At 40.0% G+C, this 16,373-nt stretch overlaps 1 pseudogene; it reads right to left on the bottom strand.

Annotated features, from left to right (window-relative positions):
* Window positions 1-12,599: 12,599 nt before the first annotated feature.
* On the bottom strand, window positions 12,600-12,958 carry LOC125171334 (mitochondrial import inner membrane translocase subunit TIM14-like; annotated as a pseudogene).
* Between the last annotated feature and the right edge of the window lie 3,415 nt (window positions 12,959-16,373).

Below are 16,373 nucleotides of genomic sequence, written 5' to 3'. Positions count from 1 at the left end.
ATCTAGCGGCGGGGGCGGGGCGCGCTGCGTCACTTCCGAGGCCTGAGGGACGAGGCGGGGGCGACCGGGGGCGGTCGGGGGCGGCGGTCGCCTCTGCAGCCCGCCCGCTCGGCAGCGCGGAGTAAAAGCCTGCGTCCCTGCGGGCAGACGCGGCTTCTTTTGTGTGTTAGGCCTGGGGTTTGGGGGCACGTCCCAGCTGTTTCCAGAGACTGTGTTTTCACGTTGCCTCTAGCACACTCCACCGTTTTGTAATATTTTCATGTCTCAGTTTTTCTTACAATTCTCACGGCCAAGGCTTCTAGAGAGGTGGAAGTTTTATGTCCACGATTAAATACGAAGTGTAACCCAGCATTCTGTGAGCGCCTTGAGAGTGAAAACAGCGTTCTTAACCCTGCATCCTCAGAGACCCGCAGTTTTATTTGCCTAGTAAACGTTGGATTCCCGCGGATTGTTATCTTGAGTAATTTGCAAGCCACTTAGGTTTTTTTGCACGCTGTTTATGTTTGCATCTCTATCTCCTGTCACCGGCTCCTTTCATCTCCTCGTTCCCCGCTCTTAGCCCGCCGTTTTTTCCTCCTTAGATCGCAGTTGGTTTTCTAACTTGAATGCGGTCATCCTAGAGACCCCCCCCCCCCAAACGTGGAGGCATCTTGAGGAAAGTGGCTTCTGTCTTAGAACCATAGAATGTCTGAGCGAGAAGGGAACTGGAAAAGGTGTCATTAGGTCCAAACATCTCATCTTACAAATGTGGGAACTGAGGCCAAATACAAGGTAAGTGATTTAAACGTAATCACGTGGTCAATACCCAAAGAGCTTTTGTCATAAATACTTTAGTCGAAGATGTCTCTCCAGTTTGAAACCTTACTCCATTCTTTATTTCTTTTTCACCCAGTTCGCAGCCCACCAAATTAGAGTGTGCTTGCTAAGATACAGAAACCTTTCACGCAATGGTAAGCCAAACAATATACATTCCACCTCTACTTGGTATGGTGGGAAAAGCTTAGATGGAGTCTGATAGACCAAGCTGGTGCTGTGGACACAATTACTAGTAAGACAGTTTTACCAGCTAGATGACCTCAGTCAAGTTACCTAATCTCTTTCATGGTCAATCGCAGAATCTGTAAGCTCCAGGTAATAATATTTATCTCACCAAGGTTGAAAGTTGATGGTGTTTTAAATGAGGTAATATGCAAAATGCCCTATCCTCTTCTTGACAATACTGATTTTCTTTTTTCCATGGGGCTTTATAGAAGGAAAGAGCTACTCGTGATAAAGGGTGAGACCTTTTTTTAGATTAGTAATAGGGTAAGGATAATAATGGCCCATCATAGATGTCCACATCCCAATGCCTGGAACCTGTGAATATATTACTTTACGTTGGAAAAGGAATTTCACAGGTACGATTATATTAAGGATCTGGGATTATCCTTGATTTCCTGATAGGTCCAAAGTAACCACAAGGGTCCTTATAAGTGAAAGAGGGAGGTGGGTAGGGGAGATGTGATGAGAGAAGCGGTTTAGGTTCTTTCAATACACTTAAAAATTATTCCAGGGCCTGACTTCTGCTGTTGCCTACAAAAAGTCAACTGTCAGTGAGACTGTTTCTTTGAAGGGCATTGGTTTCTGCCCCCTCTCCCGCCCCCACCCCCGGCGGCTGCTTTTAAGATTTTTTATATTAGACTTTGGAACCTTATGGGGACGGATATAGTTTGGTCCTCCTTTACCTCCCAGGGTGCTGTCCTTCTGAAGACCACCTCAAAATATGGTGTACCAGAGTCACTAACAGTTCCTAAGTTCCATATTGTGTTTCCGTGCATGGCAAGAGTGCAGCTCAACCTTGCAGCCATCTCTTTTGGAATCTGAAGTGCATAAGCTCTCTGAATGTGTAGGCCTTATCCTCTTCTACTTCTTGACCAGCTAATTCCTCACTCACTCCCTGGGTAGCCTTTTTGATGATTTTAGCAGGTTGTTACAGGGTACCTGCTTACTTAGCAATGTTCAAGAAATGAAATATTATTGTAGATTACAAAAGAAAATGCATAATAATAATGAAAACAATAAGCAAAAACTCTACCACTTATTGAGTACTTTTATATACCAACCTCTTTGTTAGACATTTTATAGTCATCATTGTACATAGATGAAAGATTGGAGACTTGGGTTCTCATCCCGACATTACTGACCAGCCAGGTAACTTTAGGCAAGTTCTTTACCTCAAGTCCCCCAATGAAGGTCCCTCTCAGTTTTGAAATGCTATTATTCAAATTTATACAGAATTCAAAGTCCAGAGTGCCTTGAGAGGAATTTGATAATGGTATTACCAGAAATGTAGTAGCTTGAAACTATAAAAATTCCTTATCTTATAGTTCTCGAGATCGGAAGTCCAAAATGGATCTCACTGGGCCAAAATCAAGGTGTTGGCAGGTCTGCGTTCCTTCTGGGAGCTCTGGAGGCAAATACATTTTTTTGCCTTTTCCATCTTCTAGAGGCTGTCCATGTTCTTTGTCTGTTACCCTCCCTTCCCACAATCATATCACTCCAACAATATAAACAATATAAAATCAAAATATTTTCAAAGAGTAAGAAAGAGGTTGGAAAGGAGGTAACTAATGTTCTAAGGTTTTCTGTACATCTGTTTCTTCTCTATACAGAACTTTCCATCCTTTTCCATACACACGTCTATGCAGCAATGGCAACCTCAGTTCCAGCGTTCAAATAAGCACCATTCAAGAAAATGGCTATCTGTCTTAGTTTCAATTACAAAATCTAAAGAGAAAGCAACTGATTAGCTCAGGTTTTATAGGAGTCTACTTTTAGTCCAGTCAAGTTTGTCTAAGTGGGTGGAGTCACAGAGTAAGACATAGCTTACAAAATCTACTCTGTGAATTAGGAAAAGGTGGAGAATTATCAATGAAAGATGATTGCTTTGAACTAATGTGATACCCCAAAGGTGGTCTAACACATTCCACCTGTTGGATGACAACACATAGACAAAGACCTTATGGTTGGAGAAGGCAAATCCAAATCCATAAATACTAACACATATTGTCATTTTGATTACTTCATTCAAGTCAGTCAATGCCGTAATCTCTGTAGGAACGTGAGTTTGATTCTAACATACTGCAGGTCATAGTTTAGCCCTATGCTCCCCAAACTTTTAAAAAATATCCCTGGCATTTTATTTTATTATTTTTTTTTAACAAATCCTTTTTTTTTTTTTTTTTTAGTTTATTTATTTTGAGAGAGAAAGAGAGAGAGCATGACCTGGGAGGGGCAGAGAGAGAGAGTGAGAATACTGAACAGGCTCCTCAGCATCAGCAAAGAGCCCTATGTAGGGCTCAGTCCCACAACCTGTGAGATCAAGATCTGAGCCAAAATCAAGAGTCGGATGCTCACCTGATTGAGCCACTTAGGTGCCCCTATACCCCTAACACTTAAAAAATGCAGCCATAGTATACATAAATGCAAATATTATTTCATGTTAACATTTTAATACCATGAACACACATAAAATATATCATTTTGAAGGATGAAATAAAGATTTTTTAAATGTCTGGCTATGATATCATTATAATGATATCATAAAATGCCTCATTTTATCATTAGTGGATATAAATCCATATTTCAAATAGTCTTGAAATTTTTGGTCCTGCTCTTGTCAAATCTGATTACATCATCCTTATTTTCATCCCTTATGGGACTGACAAGAATTTATACTAGAAATACATAGGTGTTGGCTCAGACACTTTCTTGTCTATCACTTTCATTATTAGTATTAACTATGAGCCATAGTTTCTTAGAATCTCCTTTTTAAGACTCAGGCACTTTGGGTGCCTGGGTGGCTCAGTTGTTAAACATCTGGCTTCTGCTCAGGTCATGATCTCATGGTTTGTGAGTTCGAGTCCCACATTGAGTGAGCATGAGTCCTGCTTCTCCCTCCCCCTCTCTTTCTTTCTCTCTTTCTCCCTCTGCTCCTCCTGGGATTCTTTTTCTCTGCCCCTTGCTCACTTGCACTAAATCAATCAATCAATCAATCAATCAATCTGACATACTTCTAAAAAAAAAAGACTCTTGGGCATTTTGTGATGGTTAATTTAAAGTGAGAAAGTGTAATCTGTAAGTCGATATAACTGGGCTCTCATAAACAGTATCGTAATACACTACACATGAAGTGTAGTAAGTGCCTGTGTGAAGGAATCCCTTTAGAATCCTCTGTATCAGGGGCGCCTGGGTGACTCAGTTGGTTAAGCATCTAACTTCAGCTCAGGTCATGATCTCACAGTTCATGGGTTCGCGCCCTGCGTCAGGCTCTGTGCTGACAGCTCAGAGCCTGGAGCCTGCTTCAAATTCTTTGTCTCCCTCTCTCTCTCTGCCCCTCCCCCGCTTGTGCTCAGTCTCTCTCTTTATCTCTCTCAAAAATGAATAAACATTAAAAATAATAATAATAAAAAGAATCCTCTGCATTGTCCCCCTCTTTCCTCAGGACTGCCCCCAATAGGGGCAATTATGTGAGAAGCAAAAAAAGTTAATGGTTCAAAGTCCCTCTCATTCATGGGCTCTTTCCATAACTTGTTTAAGGCCATCATTCCTTTCCACTCCTCTCTCCTCTCTGTCATACATCCCCCACTTTGTGTTGGATAGGTGTGTGTGGTGTGGCAGCAGCCATCTTTTTGGATCTAACGAGAAGCTGAATGAGGGGGATTACATTGAATTTGGATTTAATGGAAAATATTTATGTATAAGTTATTGGTAACTATCCTGACATAGGAATGCTTTCCAGAAACATTTTTACTGCCACTATGCCAACTCATCCAGCTTCTGTGACGTGAAAATGCAAAGCCAGAGGTCATATTGTGATCTGAGTGTGTCCAGTTGTGCTAGGCACTAGAAGTATGTGGGTTGGAAGAGAAACAAAGTTTGAAATGTATGAAGTCAGGTATTATTCTTTAGAAAATTAGTCTAAAGAGACATGCAAAATTACATGTGAAAGATTTGGTTCTCATTAATGCCTAGCCAAAATGGAAGTCTCTCCTGACAGGAATACACTAAATAATGAGGCATTTAGAATTATCAACTCACCATGTATTCTCTTAATGAGAAAATCACATGAAATTGAAATCCCTGTGTCTTTTGTCCTCGATAACAATTTGCTTTCATACCTTATTTTGTATTCATAATTTCTTTTTATTTTTCTTTAAGAAAGCTTTCAAAATATGGGTATATCAATCCCTGGAAAGCCTAGATTTATGCCTGCCACATACCTTAGTAACTTGAAATCATTTGACATATGAATTGAGTGAGGACACTAGGGTCAATTCATGTAATAAGTATTAACCTTAATTTTTCAACTTTTTAAACAAAAAAATAGAATAATACTATGCTCTATCATCTTTTCATATGCCTATATATATATATTTGCACACTCCAGAAACAGTTGGTTAAACCAATTGCGATAATGAATAAGAAAGACTTATTTCAACCCCAGAGAAGTGAGGCATCACACTGTCTGCTTGTCCCTCCTTGAATCAGGTAGTTCCACATTTTTTTGTTTATTAAGAAGGCTCCATGCTTGACGTGAGGCTTGCTCTCATAACCCTGAGATCAAGAGTCGTGTGCTCTATGACTGAGCCAGCCAAGCGCCCCCAGTTCCACACTTCAAGCACTGCATTTCCTATTACCAAATTTTGTTAGACTGAACCATATCAAGGTGTAGGTTTTATAGTTCATAAATGGTCTAACATTGGCAAATTCATAGAGTCACCCTAATATATCATTTAGAACGCATTTGGCTTCAAGTAAGAGAAACAAAACTCAAATTGACCTAAACAATAAGGAAATGTATTCTGAGGATATCCGTGAACTCATACAATTGACTGAAGGCCTGAGAACCACGTTTGGAAAACAGGCAGAAACCAAAGATGGCAAAATCGAGTCAGGATCACGCTACAGAGATCAACTGCCTCGGAAGCTACTGCTGGCATTGTTGCCACTAGACAGTTGCTGTCACTCTGCTGAACTCCACCATTAATGGTTGCTTAGCTCATTGCTAGACTGCCACACCTTTGGATCACCTTCAGTCGCCTCATAACCAAATCTAAGTGTTCTCTTGTGCATTCCCTCAAGGTTCAAAGTCCAGAGCTGCAAAATAAAACTTACAGCACATGGTCAGGTGCACCCTGCCAGGGTGATCAGCTACTGACCTAAAAAAAGTTCACCTCAGCTACATATAGACTTTTGTCTCTATTCTATTGCGTAGAAACATGTTCTAATGTTAATATTTTGGGGCAGTGGGATTATATTTTTAGTTTCTAATTCATACATTTTTTGTGTGTTTTTTAATATTGCTCCCACCTGTATTTATTCACCTTATAATCAAGAAAAAATTTCAACTTCATTTTTAAATAGAAAAGCATAGGGGCACCTGGCTGGCTCAGTTGGTAGAGAATGGGACTCTTGATCTTAGGGTCATGAGTTCAAACCCCACGTTGGGCATAGCGCTTACTTAAAAAAAATAAAAATAAAATGTTAAAAAATAGAAAAGCATAGAATTAAGATTTTTTTATGCAGTATAGCCATACCTTGCACTCAGGAAGGAGCATGACATTTTTTAAAAATTTTATTAAATGTTTATTTCTTTTGAGACAAAGAGAGCACACACATGAGAGCAAGGGAGAGGCAGAGGGAGAGAGAGCGAGAGAGAGCGAGACAGAGAGAAAGAGAGAGAGAGAGAGAGGGAGAGAGAGAATCCCAAGCAGGTTCTGCTCTGTCAGTGCAGCCTGACACAGGACTCAATCTCATGAACTGTGTGATCATGACCTGAGCTGAACCAAGAATCAGACATTTAACCGACTAAGCCACACAGGTGCCCCAACATTTAGAAACATGTAATAATAACGAATCACATACCTGATTGGAAAATAGAAATACATTGGGGCACCTGGGTGGCTCAATTGGTTAAGCATCTGACTCTTGGTTTCAGCTCAGGTCATGAGCTCACAGTTCATGAGTTCGAGCCCCGGATCAGGCTCTGCACTGACAGAGAGGAACCTGCTTGGAATTCTCTCTGTCCTTCTCTCTCTTCCCCTCCCCTTCTGGTGCATTCTCTCTCTCTCTCTCTCTCTCTCTCTCTCTGTCTTTTTCTCTCCTCTCTCTCTGTTTCTCAAAAATAAATAAACTTAAAAAAATAAAAACATATGAAGGCTACGTTGTAGTTTGCCATGAACTACTTTTTTCAGCACTTGTGTGAAAATGTGTTTTAAAAACAGACATTTCTCACCATGGTTTTAAAGTGTATTGTTTGATACAAGTGGTCTTCTTTTGTGCTTTGTAAAATGCATTAGTCTTTGTGTTTTGAATGATTTATTTCTGGAAATTACTGAAAGTGAAACGAATGTAAAATCCATATTAAGAGCTGGACTTGAGCAAAATACAATAACATTAATATGAGTGAAAGTATTTTTCAACATCAAAAACCACTTTTTATGGAGCTAATGGGACTCAAAATTAGTAATCATACAGGTTTTTTTCCTACAACTTCTACAATAGCTAAATAAATGTATAAGTGATGACAAAATTTATTCATTCTACTATCCAACAAGTATTTTTAATGCAACTGCTGAAGGCAGCCACTGTAATAAGTAGGAATGAATGATACAAATGTAAATAAGATTTCACTACCGTGAAAAGTGAGAAGTGAGAAGTGAGTAGTGAGAAGTGGCATGGTAAGGTGTAATGTGACAGATCTTGGTTTGAGACCCACTTCTTTCGGTTGAGACTCAATTGTGTCATTTTGGGCAAGAGTTATTGAACTTCAATGGGACCTGTTGCAAAAAATAGAGATAATAATATCCACCTAAAATAGAAGAATGGAAAGAATCCAACAATTACTGTGCATATAGTATTATGTGCCAGTCCCTGAGATATATACTTTATATACATCAACTCAAATTAGAAAGTATAGGTACAGTGTGAGAGATGGGTGAGCTGATAATCCTTAGACGTACAGATATCACGTTGGAGTCTCTGGGAATATGTGTCAGTCACAACCTGGCAGGAAAGAGATGGCACACACAACGGGGAAATGGAGTAGGATGTGATGGAATAACCATTTATGACAGTTTGGACAAGGTTGAGAGAAACTAATGGAAGATGATGAAGCACTGTAGGGCAAGCCCGAAGGGATAAAGGGAACAATCAGTTACTCAAACTCAGAGAGAGAGATCTGTAGCTGTTGGTGAAGGCTGCCTGAATCAGCTGTAGCCTTCAGGCATACAGGGGAGAGTCTGGAAAATAAGTCCTGACATTACATCTCCCTTGACCTTAGATTTGGTAGGGCCTCCCACTGGTTGAACCCAACTGGAAGTCAGAGAGTAAGAGGTACCGTTGGTATGGTCAAAAAAGGTCACCCACTGGAGCAGACAGCAGGGTAGAAAGGGTGGAAAGTAGATCTGGAGAAGCAAAGGAGGGTATCTAGCACAGAAAGTATAGAAATGAGGGGCGGCTGGGTGGCTCAGTCAGTTAAGTGTTGAACTTCTGCTCAGGTCATGATCTCGTGGTTCGTGGGTTCGAGCCCCATATTGGGCTTGCTGCTATCAGTGCAGAGCCTGCTTCGGATCCTCTGTCTCCCTCTCTCTCTGCCCCTATCCCACTTGCACACTCTCTCAAAAATAAAACATTAAAAAAGAAAGTATAGAAATAAGCAAATGTTGCTTCCCACGTATGTTCACTTATGGTATCAGAAAGCTGTATTCCACCTTATTGAAGAGCAGGAACTTCAGAGAAGGCATCTTGCCAGGCCAGTCTTACTTCAGAGCCAGCCTTGTTGTAAATTCTGGGTCAAAAGTGATGAGATTTAAGTGTATTAGTCAACTCTGGGTAAGCTTTCCACATGGCCAATTCAGTGATTAAATTGTTCAGTGGTGAGCATAACCAGTTTCTTAAAATGCCTCTTCTTCACTCAGAGTCAAGAAGAAATGTTTCATCTCGTTTACCCCTAATAACTAGGTAAGCTATTATGGAGCATGGGTTCTGACTATCAAGCTATTGTATCCCCAACTCCATCTCATTTTCCTAGACCCTCCCAAAATGAAGTTAATTCTGCCACTCACTCCTTTTTCTGTAGGCTGTCTTCCTTCAGCAAGAAACAAACCCAACTGCTCAGGTCATGATCTCACAGTTCATGAATTTGAGCCCTGCATTGGGCTCTCTGCTGTCAGCACAGAGCCCTCTTGGGGATCTTCTGTTTCCTCCCTCCCCTGCTTGAATGCACGCATGCACACTCTCTCGAAAATAAATAAACATTAAAAAAAAATCCACAACAACCCCAATTACATGCATCCAAGAACAGAAATACCTATGGTAGAGTTACAAACTGTCTCTGCTCTAGGCTCCAACAGTGTTAAGATTGACCTTGGAAGAAGCAGGCCTGAAGAAAGAGAACATAGGTGGTTATGACGGTAATAGTGATGATAATGATGATAAATCCTTATATCACACTTTTACTGTGAATTCCTTGAGGTCAGGGGATACATTTTTCTCATCTTTATTTTCCCATGGCATTTGGAAGAATGCCTTAGTTGAATAAAGTATTTAATAAATGCTGACTGAATTGAATTGTTAAAAAGAATCAACAAATTTCAGAGCTAACAAAGATGTATGAATCCAAGCCCTCTCCCCCCCACCTTTTTTTTTTTTTTTACAAAAGAGGAAACCTAATCCTAAACAGGTTGGTGGTAAAACAGTGCCACCACACAAATCTTTGAATAAACAAGTAAAAGCAGTTGGAACTGAGATATAGGGGTTTACTAGATGGTGTCGACAGAAAATGAAACAGTGCGAATTGTTGAAAAGCCTAGGTTCAGTCAATCTCAGACTTGTTGAATTTTCCTTTAAATATTTCTTAAATACTTCTTATGCTGCTATTATTATCCTGATCCAGACCGTCACCCCTACAAATAATCAACAGAGATAATCTAATCCAATGTGCTAATTTTATAGTGTAGGAAAGTGACTTGCTCTAGACCATGGTGTAAGGGATGCATCTCCTTCCCTCTTTAAGAGCCATTTTCAAGTTTTGCCTAAAGTAAGAATAGAATCCTGATCTATGGGCAAACACTTTGTTGCCCTAGTTTTCCCAGCTTCCTTTGCAGCTAAGATAGCATCATGGGTTGGATAGCAATACAACTTAGTTGAAATTTAGCTGGTAGAATATGGGAAAATTTTTGCTCTCTTAACATACAGGATAGATAAGACCGTTCTCTTCCTCTCCTTTTTTTCTGCCTTGAATGTAAACTTGATACCTAATGGAGTTATGGCAATCATATTGCAACCATGAGGAAATAACCATGTGGGGAAAAGCCTGCATGATAAAGATGCAAAAATAGAAATAGCCCATGCTAAGGTTCTGTTCTGGAGTATGATAGAACTATTGAATAACTTCAGACTCTGTCAGAGAAAAAAATTAAATTGTTATATATGTTAAATATGTTATTAAAAAAAATTAAAGGTAGCCTCCCAAATCAGAAAAACAATGTATAGCCTTCACACCAGGGAGAAGAAGGTAGTGGAAATGGAGGAAAGGAAGTGGAGATGGAAAGCTTTTGCTAATCTAACAGGAGCCAGGAAAGGAGGAAAGAAAGAAAAACAGAAGTATAAAAAGAAAACACAAATTAAGATAGTAGTTTATATCGGGACGGTTTACATCAGGACACAACCATTGTATATCAAACTACACTCATCAGTTAAAAGATCTAGATTATGAGTCAATATGATTTTGAGAATGCATAGGAGATACACCTAAACAAAGACTCACAGAGAGATTCAAAATAAAGGGATACCAAAAAGTGTGACAGGCACATAGCAGAAAAAAGTTGGCATAGTTATATTAATATCAGATCAAAGAATTTAAGAGAATTTAGCCATTAATAAAAATAATGGTAGCAATGTCTTTTTTTTTACCAGTTTTATTGAGATACAATTGACATGCAGCATTGTATAAGTTTAAGGTGGACAGCATAATACCTTGACTTCTATATATCGTGAAAGAATTACCACAATAAATTTAGTTAACATTCATCATCTCATATAGATACTAATAAAAGAGAAGAAGTATTTGTTTCTTGTGACAAGAACTCTTAGGATCTACTCTCTTAACAACTTGCAAATATACCATACGGCAGTGTTAAGTATAGTCATCATGTTGTACATTACATCTTCAGTACTTACTTATAACCGGAAGTTTGTACCTAACAATGAATCTTCTTTAAAGTAATGTTGAAATGAGGAAAAAAGTAAAGGGTAAAAATAATAATAATAATAATAATAATAATAATAATAATAACAGGTAAAAGAAAAAATAACTGTGTAGAGGCAACTGCTATTTGCATATTGAGTATTTTCTTTGAATATTTTCCTTTGCTTCTTTCCCTGACTGGAAGTGACTGTGTATTTTTTTATATGCCATAGGAAATTGATATATGATAATTATAGAAAAATTTAGACAATGCTTAAAAGTAAAAAGGGGAAAATAAAAATTAGCATTATAACTAGAGATAATCCTATTACCATTTCATGTGTATCTTTCCAGAGGTTTTGATGCACATGTAGAAATACACATTTTTGTTTTAAAGAATGGTGTCATGATGGGGTTCCTGGGAGGCTCAGTCGGTTAAGCACCTGACTCTCGATTTCAGGTCAGGTCACAATCTCATGGTTCAGGGGTTTGAGCCTCACATTGGGCTCTGTGCAGACAGTGCAAAGCCTTCTTGGGATTCTCTCTTTTCCTCTCTCTCTCTGCCCCTCCCCCATTGGTGTGTGCGTGCGCTCTCTCTCTCTCTCTCTCTGTCTCTTAAAAATAAATAAACATAGGGGCACTTGGGTGGTGTAGTCCGTTAAGCATCTGACTCTTGGTCTTGGCTCAGGTCATGATCTTACCGTTCATGAGTTTGAGCCCCACATCGGGCTCTGCATTGATGGCGTGGAGCCTGCCTGGGATTCTGTCTCTCCTTCTCTCTGCCTCTCACCCCCCTTGTGCTCTCTCTCTCTCTCTCTCTCTCTCTCTCCAAATAAATAAATAAATAAATAAATAAATAAATAAGTTTTTTAATAAAATAAAAGTAATAAATACATTTAAAAAATGGTGTCATGATGTGTGCCCCCTTTTTTTGCCCAATGATATTATGTAAATGTCTTTTTATATCAAATATTCTTGTGTATCACTTTCATGCATATATATTATCCTTGTGTGACTTCACCCTATTTCTCAATGCATATTTTCATAAAGTTGAAGCAATACTATGTATCATTTTCCATCTTGCTTTTCTCACTTCTATAAATTAAGCAACTTTGCATGTTACTAAGATTTCTTTCTAAAGATAAATTTGAATGATCAAATGATATTTTATAGCTGTGGGTAACTAAATTAGCTATTGCTCTCTTGTTGAATATATAAGTTGCTCACAACACTATAAGTTTCACTTACAGATATTGCAACAGTACTTATTTTTCAGAATAATTTTTTTTAATTTGTAGCTTTGAGGCATTGTATTATAAAAAGCTGGCACTCATATATGTAAACTAACAAAGTTTATCGCACAAGTACTTCATTTCTTAGCATGACCTAGTAAATCTTTAGCTTCATTGATTTTGGCTGCCATATAAGGAGACCCTCCCTTGCCTGGGTGATTTAAAAGCTTCATTCATTGATAAGCATCTCTTATTTTCCCTTTATTGGCAGTAGGGTTTACACCTAGCATTAATGCTGCTTCTCATTTTATCATTTTGGGTTCAAACCCACCTCTGTGAGAGCCATCCCTGAAGACAGATTTTGGTAGACTTTGAAAAACTTTTTTTTTTTGTTTTTTTGAGGCTCCATTTGGAGTTTCACGGCTTGTAAGAGAAAACGGCTTGCAGCTCCTGCAGCAGCAGTGGTCAGTCCAACTGCTACCATCATACTGGCCATGGCTCTGGCTCAGCTCCCTGGTCTCCACCGAGAGTGCAGTGCATCCCAACCCAAAGGTGGCAGCCACCAACTCCACACCTCTCCAGAAGAATTTTTAATGACACTTGGATCCCCTAGATTTTCCCTCAAAGTTATTATAAATACAAGGAAGGCACCAGCAAGGCATTAATTGAATGTCTAATTAACTACTAATATGTATATAATTAGCATATTTGCCCTGGGTAAGTCAAATACATGAATTAATAATGAATAATGAATTTAATGCGCTGATTATATTCTCCATAGTGTCAGTCTTCTTAAGAACTCTATGCAGATAGGACATTTATTTCTCTTTTATAAGACCTGAGCAGCTTATTACAAGGTGCCACAGACTTTTCCAGTGTCTTATGTGTCTTTTTGGTATTTGATGGGTCAAATTTGTGATTTGACGCGAAGTCTTTCGTAACATGATTGTCCCATTACAACATTGTTTCTCCCTGAATCCCTGCCTCCCCAAGTCACAAGGACCAGCTGGGCTGGTGGGGAGATCTGTGGCCTGAAACTGTAAATGTTACTGGCATTGAGGGAGCAGGCTAAGCACACAGCTGAGCTGAGAGAGCTGCAGAAGAGCATTCTGGATCTTTGGACTGAGGGTGAGGGGCAGAGACAGGTATTAGAAGTCAGAATTGTGCCAGGAATTGAAAAGCCAGAGATAGAAGAATGGAGAAAAAACGTCTGGTGAAGAGTGTGCGGTCTGGGCCTGTCCACGAACCTGGTTGGAGGCAGTTCCCGCTAGTTTTATTGCATTTAACCTCCCTATGGCACAAGAGGGTGCGTTCCCAGGGTCAGGAGAGGTGTCACCAACATGCCCGGCCCTGCCTCTTGAGCTTCTAGTCTTCTTTAGGTTAAGTAGTGTCCCAGCTTCATGAAGGTGCACGTAGTAGTTCCTGTGGCTGCTGTAACAAATTACTACAAACCCAGTGGCTTAAAACAACACGAATTTGTTATCTTAGCATTCTGGAGATCAGAAGTCTGAAATGGGTCTCACTAGCCTAAAATCAGGGTGTTGGCAGAACAAGGGATTCTTCTGAGGCTTTAGGGAAGAGTCTATTTCCATGCCTTGTCCATAAAAGATCAGTCTTCAGACTTAAACACATGTCTACAGGAAACCTTTGTTCGATTACTGCACAAAGGCCCCCAAGCCTGTACACAGAAGTTCCTTTTGAAAACTAAGCAGCCCTATGTAGGGCACATTCTGCAAAGTCGAGTTCAGATGTGGCTATGGAGACAAATGGACGAGAAGAACCACCCCACCCCGCATAGGACAAAATCTGGGATCACGGAGAGGAAGGGACAAGGGTTCAGGAGAGAGGTCTCCACTGCCCCCACCCCCCGACCCCCAGACATCAAGAATACCAACTGCCAGATGGGAAAACCTAGGCACTTATTTCTCTACCAGGTCAGGGAGTCTTTGCAATTACCCCTCTGCAGGGTCTGATGATTGCTGTGAACGAGAGGCTGCTGTTTTCTTCCCATTTTCCCTTTTTTCAAATAGATTGTGGAAGTTTGTGTGTATATTGGTTACCCCCTTCCTGCTCTGCAATTTATAACAGGAAGGTTGGAGGACAGATTTGTCTTTTTAGTTTATAGGCTATCAGACCATGAGAAATTATATGTGGATGTTACCAATAGGACTGAGAATTAGCCAGAGATTGTGAACTTTGAGCTGGAAGCAGAAACTGAATGGAACTTTGGTGGTTTCTCTCCCCAGAGAGGAAAAAAAAATGTGTGGGAATAAGGGTGTACATGGATATTTGGATGACTCGGGGGAAAATGGGCCAGAGACTGCTAGTTGCTTCCCAATATGTCTTCTCTTCCTTCTTCATATTAGAAGTCTTTAGTTTGGCACATGGCCACCCAGAAAGACAATATATTTCCCAGCTTTGCTTGCAGCGCAATTATTCATATGATTAAGTCCTGGGCAATAGGATCTGAGGGGGAGTGACGTTTGTGACTTCTGGGTTGCACTATTTTTTTTAAGTTTATTTATTTTATTTTGAGAGAGAGAGAGAAAGTGGGAGGAGGGGCAGAGAGAGGGAGAAAGAGAATCCTAAGTAGGCTCCATGCTGTCAGCACAGAGCCCAACTCGGGGTTCAATCTCAGAAACTGTGAGATCATGACCTGAGCCAAAATCAAGAGTGGGCTGCTTAACCAACTGAGCCACCCAGGCACCCCCTGGGTCTCACTCTTAAAGGGAGTGGCATACTCCCTTCCTCTTTTCCTTCTTGCTGCTCAAAAGGTGATGATATTGAGCCACCTGAGATCATGGAGAGCAAAAGAACACCATACAGATAATAGAGCAACGAAGTAGAAGGAACTTGGGTCCCTGACACTATGGAGTGATATACCAGGCTTTTACATGAAAGAGAAAAATCCTTTCTCCTGTAGGCCAGTATTATTTTCAGTCTCTATTTGTGTGGCTGAAACTATATCTTAACTTTCACAAGCATGTTGAGTTTGAGGTACCACTGGGAAGGTTCTTATAAAAAGTATCAAACATACTTGAAAGTAGAAAGAATAGTATAATAATTTCACGCATGCTCACCTTTAGCTTCAACAACTACCATTTCATCTATCTTGTTTCAGCCCAACCCACATTTCCTCCTCTCTCCACTGGAGGACGTTGACACAAATCCCAAATGTCATATCACTTCTTCCGTAACTATTTTAGCATGGATCTCTAAAAGATAAGGATTCTTTTTTTTTTTTTTTAAAGAGTTTCAAGTGTTTTTGAGTAAAAACATATTGAACGTACCTCTTTAACATTCAGGAGATAGCTCCTGGCCTGAAGGTACTGCTCTGAGAGGCATCTCTCACGTGGAAGATATTTAAGGCCTTGGCAGCGGCTGAGATAACCCAGGGAGAGTGGTCACCTGAGCTGAAAACAGAAAAATTACATCAGTTCAGATGAGCAAAGGTTTCTTTCACTGGTGTCTTGTAGTATAGGGAGTTATGGAAGACGGAGTAAATGCTCATGTACAGGAAACTTTTATGGACACTGTTTCCATTACCCCCAGATCCATTCCTCATCTTGATTTCTTTCATCAGCTCTAATCTCATTTCCTAGATGTTATTTGTGCAGGGTTGGTCATTATTTTAGTCACAGCTGAGGAGACCCAAGGAATGTTTATAGGTTACGGATTGTTGCAATTTCTAGGAAAGCCTCTCAGTTTTTCAGGAACAACTGGCATCTGCCTGGACGGTGTAGTGTGATGGAATGTGCTGGAACTGCTGCAGTCATTTTGTTATCATGAGAGGATTCTAGAATTACTGTAGAGACTCGGTGTAGAGACAGAGAAAGAAGGCAACACTGAGTGAAGACATGGAGAGAAACCTAGTCCTTAGTGACAAGGTTTGGACTGCAGGGCCAACCCTC

The sequence above is a fragment of the Prionailurus viverrinus genome, chromosome B4, assembly GCF_022837055.1.
Source record: "Prionailurus viverrinus isolate Anna chromosome B4, UM_Priviv_1.0, whole genome shotgun sequence".
Taxonomy (NCBI): Eukaryota; Metazoa; Chordata; class Mammalia; order Carnivora; family Felidae; genus Prionailurus; species Prionailurus viverrinus.
This window is presented reverse-complemented; position numbering and strand designations above follow the sequence as displayed.